At 41.9% G+C, this 11,125-nt stretch overlaps 1 pseudogene; it reads right to left on the bottom strand.

Annotated features, from left to right (window-relative positions):
* Positions 1-6,736: 6,736 nt before the first annotated feature.
* LOC106735650 (60S ribosomal protein L21 pseudogene) lies at positions 6,737-7,237 on the bottom strand (annotated as a pseudogene).
* Positions 7,238-11,125: the final 3,888 nt, after the last annotated feature.

The following is an 11,125-nucleotide window of genomic DNA, read 5'->3' on the forward strand; positions in this document are numbered from 1 at the left end:
AGAATCGCCCCACCCTGTCTGGGTGGGCACTGGGAGGGAACTTCCTTAGCACTTTCGGAGGTGGAGTTAATGAGACGCAGCTGGTATGATGGAAAATGCACCCGGCCTGGCTAGGAAACCTGGGACTTAGGCCCTGCCCTGCTGGTGACATGGGATAACAGAGGAATACCCAGCCCTGAGATTTTGGTTTCTGTAGCTGTAAAATTAAAGGGCTGCCTACATTTCTGCGGTCCTTTGCATTGCTACAAACATGTCTTTGGAGTCTGTTAATCACCAGGACCCAAGCCCATTCCTTTTCCAACCTTACTTAGGTTGAAAGGGGCATTGAAGTTGTAAAAGAAGACATTGTCCCAAGTTACTTCAATGTCTCTCTGACAACTCAGACGAAAATTCGATTCCTCTTAGGGAACTGGAAACCAAAACAAAGTGGGCCCACTGTGAAATTCAGGCTAGAGGGACCAGCAGTTAGCGTAATGGCTATGTTGTTGAATTGACGTAGTCAACCGCGGTTCGAGTCCCGGACCCAGTGGCTTAAAACATGCTGGGCGTGTATGCATGCGTGCATGCCCAAGATCCCGAAAGGAGAATGGAGGAGAAGGGATTGCAGCGTGGCCATCCCCCCAGGGGGTGATTTCTCGCTTTCTGTCTCTGTCTCTGTCTGTCTGTCTGGCAAGCGCACGTGCCCCCATAGCAAAAACCTCTCAAAAAAGAAAAGAAAGAACTTCAGGCTAGAGAGGACACCAAGTACAATGCAAAACGGATGGAAGGAAAAGACCAGAGGAAATCAGTATCTCAAGTTTTCAAGGAAATGGATGGCTGCATGGATTTGCTAGATTTTTAGAGAAATTATTAGCGAGTGCCTTGATGTATTCCAGGCAGTGTGGAAAGCATTCTGTAATACATGTACCTGCATTATTACGTCCATTTCCTAGATCAGGAATTGAGGCATGAAGAAAGTACTTATCTCAGGCCAGCCAGGTTGCATAGTGGTTAGGGGAGCTGGATCCCACATGGCTGACTGCTGAGTTTGAGTCCAGAACCTGGTAGCTTGAAAAACACACCAAGCACAGGCATGGTTTATACTCAAAATCCTGAGAGAAGAATAGAGAAGGGATTCAGTGTGGTGAACCCCCTCCCCAGGGAGAGGTGCTTTCTCACCCTCACTCTCTGTGTGGCTCTCCATGGAGCTCAAGTGTCCTATAGCAAATTGTAAATAAATAAATACATACAGAAAAATTTTATACTTTGAATACACAGATATTTCTTCCATTTAAAAAAAAAAAAAAAGTACCTATCTCAACGAGGGTTATACAGCTAGTAAATGCTATAATACTCCCCGGCCTGTGTGGCTCAAAGTTCAAATCTCTTCCTCTCTTTGAAATATTTCTTCCTCTCTGAAATTTGAGCAAAACAGCATCAGGATTAAAGATGATGAAATGCCTCAGGTTCTCTGTGTAAGACTAGGGCTCCTGGGGCCAGCAGATGGCATAATGGTTATGTCGCTGGACACCCATGTAGTCAACCATGGTTTGAGTACCAGACCGACTTGGTGCATAGGCGTGCATGGTGCGTAGGTGTGCATGCCCAAAATCCCAAGAGGAGAATGAAAGAGAAGGGACTGCAATGTAGCCATCCCCCTGGGGAGTGATTTCTCGCTTTCTGTGTCTGTCTCTCTGGCTCTTCAGCGAGTGCACACACCTATAGCACAATCTCTCTCTTACAAAAAGGCTGGGCTCCTGCTTTTTCTCGGGAGATGGGAGGCCTCTTGGTGTTTTGTTTTAGTGGAGATAAGGTAAAGTGAGGGTGATGAAATGCTGAGCACAGCGCATTGAAGTGGTTGCGGTGTAGAAAAAGGATAGGACCTGCAGCAAACTCCAGAATTCTGTTTCTTCCTCTCATCAGCCATGTGACTCGAAGCAAGTCACTTTATTTCTAGGCTGAGTTTATTTTTTCAAGCAGAGTGCGATACAGAAGACAGAGCTTGTTGGATTAGTTCATCTGTGAGGTCTTTCCCAGGTCTGAACTTGCATGAACGCTTACTCCTCCAGACAGACAGCATGCCTATGGAGAAGGCTAAGTGATAAAGCTAGCGTGGTGGGGGAGAGGACCTGCTGGCACATCGCCTTCAGATCCAAATGAATGTTAAGAACCTGGTGAATGTTCTCAGCTGAGTGTTCAATGGTAAGTAAAGCAAAGGTTTGGCACTAACCCTGTAGACTCATGTTTCCTATTTAAATAATTTAAGACCCATGAGCGAGAGACAGAAGAGACAGACAGGGAGACAGTGCTCCCAACAGAGTCTTGACTTAGATCTGCCCCCGCTTTCAGCCAGCCCTGATCACAAGCAAGCATACTTCTAGGGCATTCAGAGAGGTCTTCACACGTGAACGGAGAACCTTCCCATTTTGGATTACTTCCCAGAGCATTTTTACTGGAGTTTTACGTGCTTTTTTTTTTTTTTTTGCTATAGGGTGCTTGCGCTCACCAGACAGACAGAGAGAGACAGAAAGTGAGAAATCATCCCCTGGGGGGATGGCCACACCACAATCCCTTCTCCTCCATTCTCCTCTCAGGATCTTGGGCATGCATGCACACGTGCCCGGCGTGAGTTTAAGCTACCTGGTCCAGGACTCAAACCATGGTCGACTACATGGGAGTCCGGCGACATAGCCATTACGCTAACAGCTGGTCCCTTTACGTGCATGTTTTATTAAAAATAAAAATGGGTGAGAAATGGGAAATGCTGTCCAATGGCTACGAAGTTTTAGTTTGAAGGAATAAGACTTGAGATCTCTAACAGAGCAGGGTGACAGAAGTCAATAATAATATATTTCAAAATAACTTAGTAAATTTCAAATTTCACCACCCAAAAATAAGTGATGTCTGCTATATTAATTAGCTTATGTTAATCACCCAATGCTGTATACATGTATCAAAACATACTACCTCATGAATGTATATAATTATCAATTAAAGTAATAAATACAAAATAAATAAAAAATTTTAAGTGCATTATTAATCTAAAAGTCTATGATGTGCATCTGATCAATCACATTTCTTTTTCTTTAGAATAGATCACAGAAAAGCAATACAAACAATATTTTTAAAGTAAAAAGTACAACTTGGGACCTGTTTGTGGCCTCACAGTTAAAGTGACTGGATCTGACATGGCCACATGAGTCCCTGACCCAGCAGCTTGAAAAACATGCCAGTCACGTATGCCTGTGTGCCCAAAATCCCAAAAGGAAGGTGAGATGGAGGAGAAGGGATTGTGATGTGACCATGTCCCATGGGAGGTGTTTTCATGCCCTCCCATACTCCATGAGTACATGAGCCCTCTGGCAAAAACAAAAACAAAAACTTGAAGTGAAAAAAAAACTATTCATTCTCTGGATAAATATATAAAAGCTAGTCATTTAAAGAAGAAAAAAAGCAAAGGCAATCCACTTTCAAAGTCTCTTTTACTCTCAAGTTTCCTTAAGATGCAGCTGGATGAACAGCTAGGCCCTAAACACATCCCTGCACATTTAATTTAAAGCTTCGCAATTTTAGGAACTTGACAATAGCATATTTCCCAGTGCAGTATTTTGTTTTCTGTGCCTGATACAAACTGTAAATATACATTGCTAAGCAGAATCTCATGAGCTTCTTCGAGTCCTCCCACCAATAGTACATTCCTATCATTAATGTATTTATCTTACTCCTTCAAAGACATTGAAATCACTGAAAGCAGAACAAGGTCCCTAATCAGAGAAAACTAGAAAGTAGGCAGTTCTTGTTAGGAAAACTGGTGATCTCTAGGGGTCTTCTACAAATGTAAAGTTAAACACACTCTTTTTTTTTTTTTTTTTTTTAGATTTTTGCGATAGGGCAATTGTGCTCACAGGAGAGAAACAGAGAGAGAGGGAGGGAGAGTAAAAAATCACCCAACAGAGGGATGACCATACCACAATCCCTTCTCCATTCTCTCAGGATTTTGGGCACACATGCACATGTGCCCAGCATGTTTTTCTATTTTAAGAATTATTTTATTGGGACCAGCAGATAACATAATGGTTACATCATTGGATTCTCATATAGTTGACCCCTATTCAAGTTCCGGATTGGGCAATTTAAATTCAAGCTAGGTGCATGTGTATGTGTGCCCAAGATCCTGAAAGGAGAATGGAGGAGAAGGTATTGTGATGTGGCCATCCCCTGTGTCTGGGACTCAAATGGGAAATTGGCCCAGAAAAACATGGGACTCAGCACCTTAACTACCATGCCACTTGTTAGCCTCACACACACATTTTAACCCCCAGCCTGATTCCAATTAGGCAGCTTATAGTAATGGAAAGACATGAAAAGTTTTTCTGAAATACATATCTTTTCTGAATTCCCTGCTCACATATCTTATTCCCTGGGTCTAGAGCAGAGATGAGAAGAGGAAATACATGCATAGCATTTTACTGAGATACAATTCATATTCATTAACAAGCACAAATCTTAAGTGTACATCCAGCTTTAAGGTTTTTTTCAAATGTGTATATCCATTTGACCATCACTTCAGGAAAATTCCTTTGTGTGACTTTTTAGTCAGTGTCACCTTTTTGGGCTGACTTCTATCACAATGGGTTTGTTTTGCTAGTTCTTAAACTTCTGATAAATGGAATCATATGTTATTGAGTTGTCAGAAAAATCATGATGTTTTTTTCTATTTTTCAAAGGTCATTCATTTATATAAAGAACAAAGATCAATCAATGATATATTGCCTGTTTTGTTCAATAACCATTTGCTATCTTTCAGTGAGTTTCATAATTCCTCATTCATAGAAGGAGCTGTCTTTACTAGTGAAAAACTAAACAAGGCATTGAGTTCTAGCCTCGGCTGAGTTGAATGTTATACCACTCAAGGAGTTTGAGCAGAGCGAAACAGGTGGAAGTCTGATGGTGCAAGGTCAGGCGAACATGGGTGAGCACATCCCATCCAAGCTCCAGTCATATTTTTTTCACCCTAACCCCTAACCCTAACCCTAACCCTCAGCTCCTGTAATTTTTTTTTGAGAGTTTTTTTTTTTTTTTTTGCTATAGGGCATGTGTGTTCACTAGAAAGAGAGAGACAGAGAGACAGAAAGCGAGAAATCACCCCCTGGGGGGATGGCCATGCCGCAATCCCTTCTCCTCCATTCTCCTCTGGGATCTTGGGCACGCATGCACACGCGCCCGGCATGAGTTTAAGCCACCGGGTCCGGGACTCGAACTGTGGTTGACTACATGGGAGTCCAGCGACATAGCCATTACGCTAACTGCTGGTCTCCCAACTCCAATAACTTTTGACGAGTGATCAAACTTGTATGTGGTCTCACATTGTCATGATGGGACACAACTCCTTTGTGATCAACATATGCTGGGTCATTTTTGGATGATGAATTTGTTCAAGCTGTCTAATTGCTGACAGTACACATTCAAATCAGTTGTGTGGTTCCTTGGTAGGAGCTCAAAAAACACGACACCTTTTAGATCTCACCACATTGAGAGCATAACCTTCCTCTGATTAATGTCTGCTTTCCGTGTCATTTGAGGTGAATCATCACGTGGGGACCAAGACCATTTGCTCACAACATTATTGTAAACAATCTACCTCTCATCACCAATTATCAGTCGCTACAAAAAAAGAGCATTTTTGTCACATTTAATAAGCATATCGCATGTATATGTGCTGTCAAATGAACTTCTACGAGTTCATGAGAAATCTAAATATTGAGTTTGCTTATGAATCCCAGTTTCTTCAGCTGGTTTAACATTTGAATGATGGATGTTCAATATTTCTGCAATCTCTCGTGTCATGTAACATGGGTTTGACTCGATCAATATCTTTATTTTGTCACCATCAACCTCAGTGGGCCTCCCTGACCGAGGTGTGTCATTGATGTCAAAATCATCACAGAGGGACCAGCAGTTAGCATAATGGCTATGTTGCTGGACTCCCATGTAGTTGACCACAGTTCAAGTCCCAGACCCAATGGTTTAAACTCACGCCGGGCGCATGTGCGTGCATGCCCAAGATCCTGAGAGGAGAATGGAGGAGAAGGGATTGCGGCGTGGCCATCCCCACTGGGGGGTGATTTCTCACTTTCTATCTCTCTGTCTCTCTCTGTCTGTCTGGTGAGCGCACGCGCCCTATAGCAAAAACCGCTCAAAAAAAAATAAAAAAAGAAATCACAGAATTCATGAACAATCATTGGCACCGACATACATTCTCTTATTTATTTTTTTGACAGTTTTCTAACCAACTGAGTTTTATTTGTTGTATAAACCACCTAACATCTTTCAGGTGAAAAAATAGTAAATTTAGGGACCAGCAGTTAGCGTAATGGCTATGTCGCTGGACTCCCACGTAGTCGACCGTGGTTCGAGTCCTGGACCCGGTGGCTTAAACTCACGCCGAGCGCGTGTGCGTGTGTGCCCAAGATCCCGAGAGGAGAATGGAGGAGAAGGGATTGCGGCGTGACCATCCCCCCTGTCGGGCGAGCCCACGTGCCCTATAGCAAAAAAAAAAAAAAAAAAAAAAAAAACTCTACAAAAAAAAACTTTAAAAAAAATTTAAAAATAAAATTAAAAAAATAGTAAATTTAAATAAAGATATTACAAAATGAATTAGAGCCCAATAAAAATTAGCTTTGGGGAGGGAACATAATTCTACACAACTAAGGCAAACATTTTTATAGACCACAGATTAGTTTATTTTTAACACCCATCATGCCATGAATTCATAGGGAATAGGTTCCAGTAGCTCAGGCTCCTTTCCATTGGTTCTCACAAAGTGTGCTTCTCTGGGTGGAGCAGGCGGGCGCTTTAGTTGAACCCAGGAACCTTTCTCTTTGGCTTCCTTCTTTTTCTGGTCATTTTCCTTCACATTTTTTAGGAAGCTATCTCTGCTCTTAGAATGCTTATTATGTTCAATACACACATTAATTCTCTTGGCAAGAATCTTGCCCTTAGCTTGTTTGTTTTTGTTTTTGTTTTTTCCCACAACAATGCCAACACCATGCTGGATGACACTGTAGAGTCTTCTAGTTTGGCCATGGTTAAATTTGTGGGGCATTCCTTTTTGAACGGTACCCATTCCCTCGATATCTACAATATCGCCTTTCTTATAGATTCGCATGTATGTTGCCAAAGGAACCACTCCATGTTTTCTAAAAGGCCTGGAGAACATATATCAGGTGCCTCTCCTTTTTCCCTTTGTATTTGTCATTTTGGTTAATTATTGGAAAAAGGCGGTTCTGGCCAAAAAGTCTTTTTTAAAGGCACTAACATTCTCGTAGAGCATTGTGACCATAAACTTTTCACGAGCTTGATGCACATTCTTCCCTTTACAGAAGTAGAACAGTAAAATATGGTGAAAATCCTGTTTGGTCTTCAATCTTCAACTTGTAAAATTTCCAAAACTTAACCAAATCGTTAAGTTTTGTTTGTTTGTTTGTTTTTAGAATGAAGCTAGACCAGTCAGCTCTCAAATGACATAGCAATAACATAGAGGCAATGACTCTAGTACTTCCAAAACTGAACTACTGCCATCCATTGCAAAAATGTGCCATGACTTTTCCGACAATGCGATATATAGAGATCTATCTATCTATAGGAGATATATATGTTTGTAACATATATATGAGGGGTATCTGGCTCCTTTTGTTCACTATGGTTCTGAGATCTATTCGTTTTACTGAATATATCAGGAGTTTATTCCCTTTTACTGCAGACTAGTTTCCATCGTGTGAGGATATCACAGTTTACTTACCCATTTTATAGTTAATATTAATATACTGGGGAGACATTTTTTGAAAATACTTCCCAAGTATTCTTTTATGCCTGTTCCTTTCCAATTCAAAGTCAATCCAGGGATTATAGCAAACATACAATAAAATAAGCCTAGTATTTAACACCTGCCAAGAAAAGTTAAGCAACGGAGGAGTGACAGAACATTTGGAACCACCACACTTAAGAGTATTTTAGTGCTAGTATGTATCCAGAGCTTCTTTTCAACCAAAGCAAGGCAGGACATTTACTGGAAGGAATATGAACTACTTATTACCTAGTTTTGTTTTGTTTTTCTTTCTTTTGTTTTTTAGTTTGCTACTGTGTGCATGCACTTGCCGGAGACAGAGAGAAAGAGAGAAAGTGAGAAATAAACTCCCAGGAGGGATGGCCACATTGCAATCCCTTCTCCTCCATTCTCCTCTCTAGATTTTGGGCTTGCATACACATGCACCCACCATGTTTTCCGAGCTGCCAGGTCTGAAACTCAAACTGCACAGTCAGCCATGCGGGATCCAGTCATTTCAACCACAACACTCTCTGGCTGACCCTGTTATTTGTTTTAAAACTATATGATTAAGTAGGGCTGTCTTATACAACCATGCAACACAACTTCAGAAGTTAATTTTAGACTACAGTGTGAATGCATCGCTTAGAGTTGTGCAGTGTGGTGGCTGTGATACTAGGTGTTCTCCATTGAAAGGTAACTTCATGGTATCTGTTTTAGGAGAATCATTTCATTTTTTTAAAGAATTATTTATTTTATTTATTATTTTTTTCTCTATAACTTGCTATGGGGTATGTGTGCTCACCAGAGAGAAACAGAGAGAGAGAGAGAGAGTAAGAAAGCAAGCTGCCAGGTCCAGGACTCGAACCACAGTTGGCCATGTGGGAGACCAGAGCCCCAGCTGCACAGACAACCAAGTGAGATCCATGCCACATACCAGCCCCAGGAGAATAATTTCTAACACAAAACACCGAACCCTTCCTCTCTGGTTGCAACTTTGAGAACTGTCAGTTTGGGAAAAAGAAAGGGCCATTTAACAGGCAACCTTTTCCTAGGCTTACTAGACCAGGAAGTCACACAAATGTCAAACACTGGTGAAGTGGAATAATAGAAGACTTTTGTGGCAGCCAGATAAAATGATAAAATGTTTATTTAGGTTTGCTCTCTGGTCTCTTTTGGAAACTGGACACACCTGCCCCTCTCCTTTTTTTCTTTCTTTGTTCCCTTCCTCCCTTCCTACCTTCCTTTATTCTTTCTTTCTCTTTCTCTTCTTTTATAGGAGAGGCAGAGAGGGAGAGAGAAAGGGAAACGGAGAAAGACACAGCTAGTTTCGACAGGGTCTCAGTCCTCCTGCCCCGGTTTCCTGATTAGCACACACACAATCGCATCTGTGGTGTTCAAGTTAGCCCAAGAGTAGAACCCAAGCCTCTCATGCAGCTTCAGACTCCCAAGCAGTGATGCTACTTGTGTGCCCCACGCCTGGGCCAACCTGCTCTTTTTATGTCACACACTATCTCCCTTTGCATCGTTTCTCCTAGTGTCTCAAAACTTTCCTTCCTGATACATCCCCCTCTCCACCTCTCCATTTTATTTCTCTTTCCTTTATCCATCTCCCAAGTAAAGGCTCCCTGCCTTCCAAAGGGACTACCTCCTACCCCCGAGTAGTGCAGAGAGGGCCCCGCTCTGTACCTGCCAATCAAAGCCACAGATGAATGTCCTGTCACTTCCAAAAAAAAGTGCCCAAAATAGTTGGATTGTTTCAAGCAGGGAAGGGAGAGATGACTCTGTCCTCCTGAGCTCCTCTGGCCACAGCAGGTGCTCACGTGAGCAGTGACATCAGTCACAGTCACACGGGTCCTAAAAGGCAAATTTGCAATAGGCAGGATCACTAGTTTTTCCAAGAAAATGTACAAGATTTAGTCAAGATCTTAAATTTTTATTAAATTCTACGTGACAGCAATAAATACTAATAGAGTGCACTGTAGAACAAGTAATTCACGCATATTTTTGTTAATTTTGGCAATATTTAAATGAAAATATAGGCACAGTTGAGAATTCTACCAATGTCAGTGTGTGTTTGCTCATTCTTTACTAATTTCATGCAAACACCCTTTGAATCATGTCGTAAAGGTACGAGCCTCCCGGCCAGTCACCTGGCTCGGCTTGCTGGCTTTCCCCCTTTCTTCTGCCCAACCTCGCCTTCTAGCCTTTCCAGTCCTGCTGAAAATGTGCAGTTTACATCTCCCTACACACACCACATGTGTGCATATGCACTTGGGTCCATGCACCACCAAATCCTCTCTAGAATCCGTGGCTGGAGAGTTTGCACCCATTACCCAGAACAGGAAATTTAACTACTTCTCAATCTCTTCTTGGAGGGCTTTGTCATTTTGATTTCCACCAATTTAAACATTGCAAGGAAATAGAGTCATGTAAAAGAAACAATAACCACCACTGTTCTCCGCTCATTTACATACAGGTGTTAAACTTGAACTGTGTTCTAATGTGGAGTACAACAGATCTGCTAGGCAGGGCTTATGATTTTAGTAAAAAGTCCTTTGATTTAGAAAGAGTAAAATCCTATTTCAAAATTGTTCAAGCAAAAAAGGGACTATATTGACAAGATACTGGAACTTTCCATGGAATCCTTGTAAAGAAGGGTGGGCTGGAGAACCAGGAGGGACTGAGCTCTTCTCCTTGTGACTGGGGGAGCTATTCTCTACTTGTGGGCCAATTATTAACCGCTCAGGCCTGAATTTCTTCACCTGTGAAAAGGGCATATGAAAATACCTCATAGGGTTGTAAATTGACTAAGTAAGTCAATATGTGAAAAATCCTTAGAACAGTACCTGATACTTGCTGAGCTCTCTGTACGTCAGCTTGTATTACCATCAATCTACTTTTTGTCCTAGCAGACTAGATTTCTCACTGCAGAGATGGAATCTTGAGTCCCCATTCCCAAGAAAAAGAATCTAGCTGTAATTATCAGTCTCGGGTTTGAGAAGAAACAAGTTGTTGTGCCCAGACTTGGGCAGGAAGGCAAATTCTCAGAAAGGAGGGTATCTGAAACCACATCAATAAGGAACAGAGAAATAATTTAGTAAAGGAATCCCTCTTTGGAATCTCTTGGTTTATTCTCTACACCTTTATGCCAAGGGCCAGACCTGGCTTCTTATGTGTAGAGAAGAAAGCTAGGCACCAGGGCAGACAGTGGCATGGGGAGGAAGGAGAGAGGATCAATGTCCACTGAATGCTTACTGTACTCTCAAGACAAGATGAGGGGCTACACCCACATAACCTGGTCTATCCTCATAACTGCTT

This window comes from Tupaia chinensis, unplaced genomic scaffold, assembly GCF_000334495.1.
Source record: "Tupaia chinensis unplaced genomic scaffold, TupChi_1.0 Scaffold000473_1, whole genome shotgun sequence".
In the NCBI taxonomy this organism is placed as follows: Eukaryota; Metazoa; Chordata; class Mammalia; order Scandentia; family Tupaiidae; genus Tupaia; species Tupaia belangeri.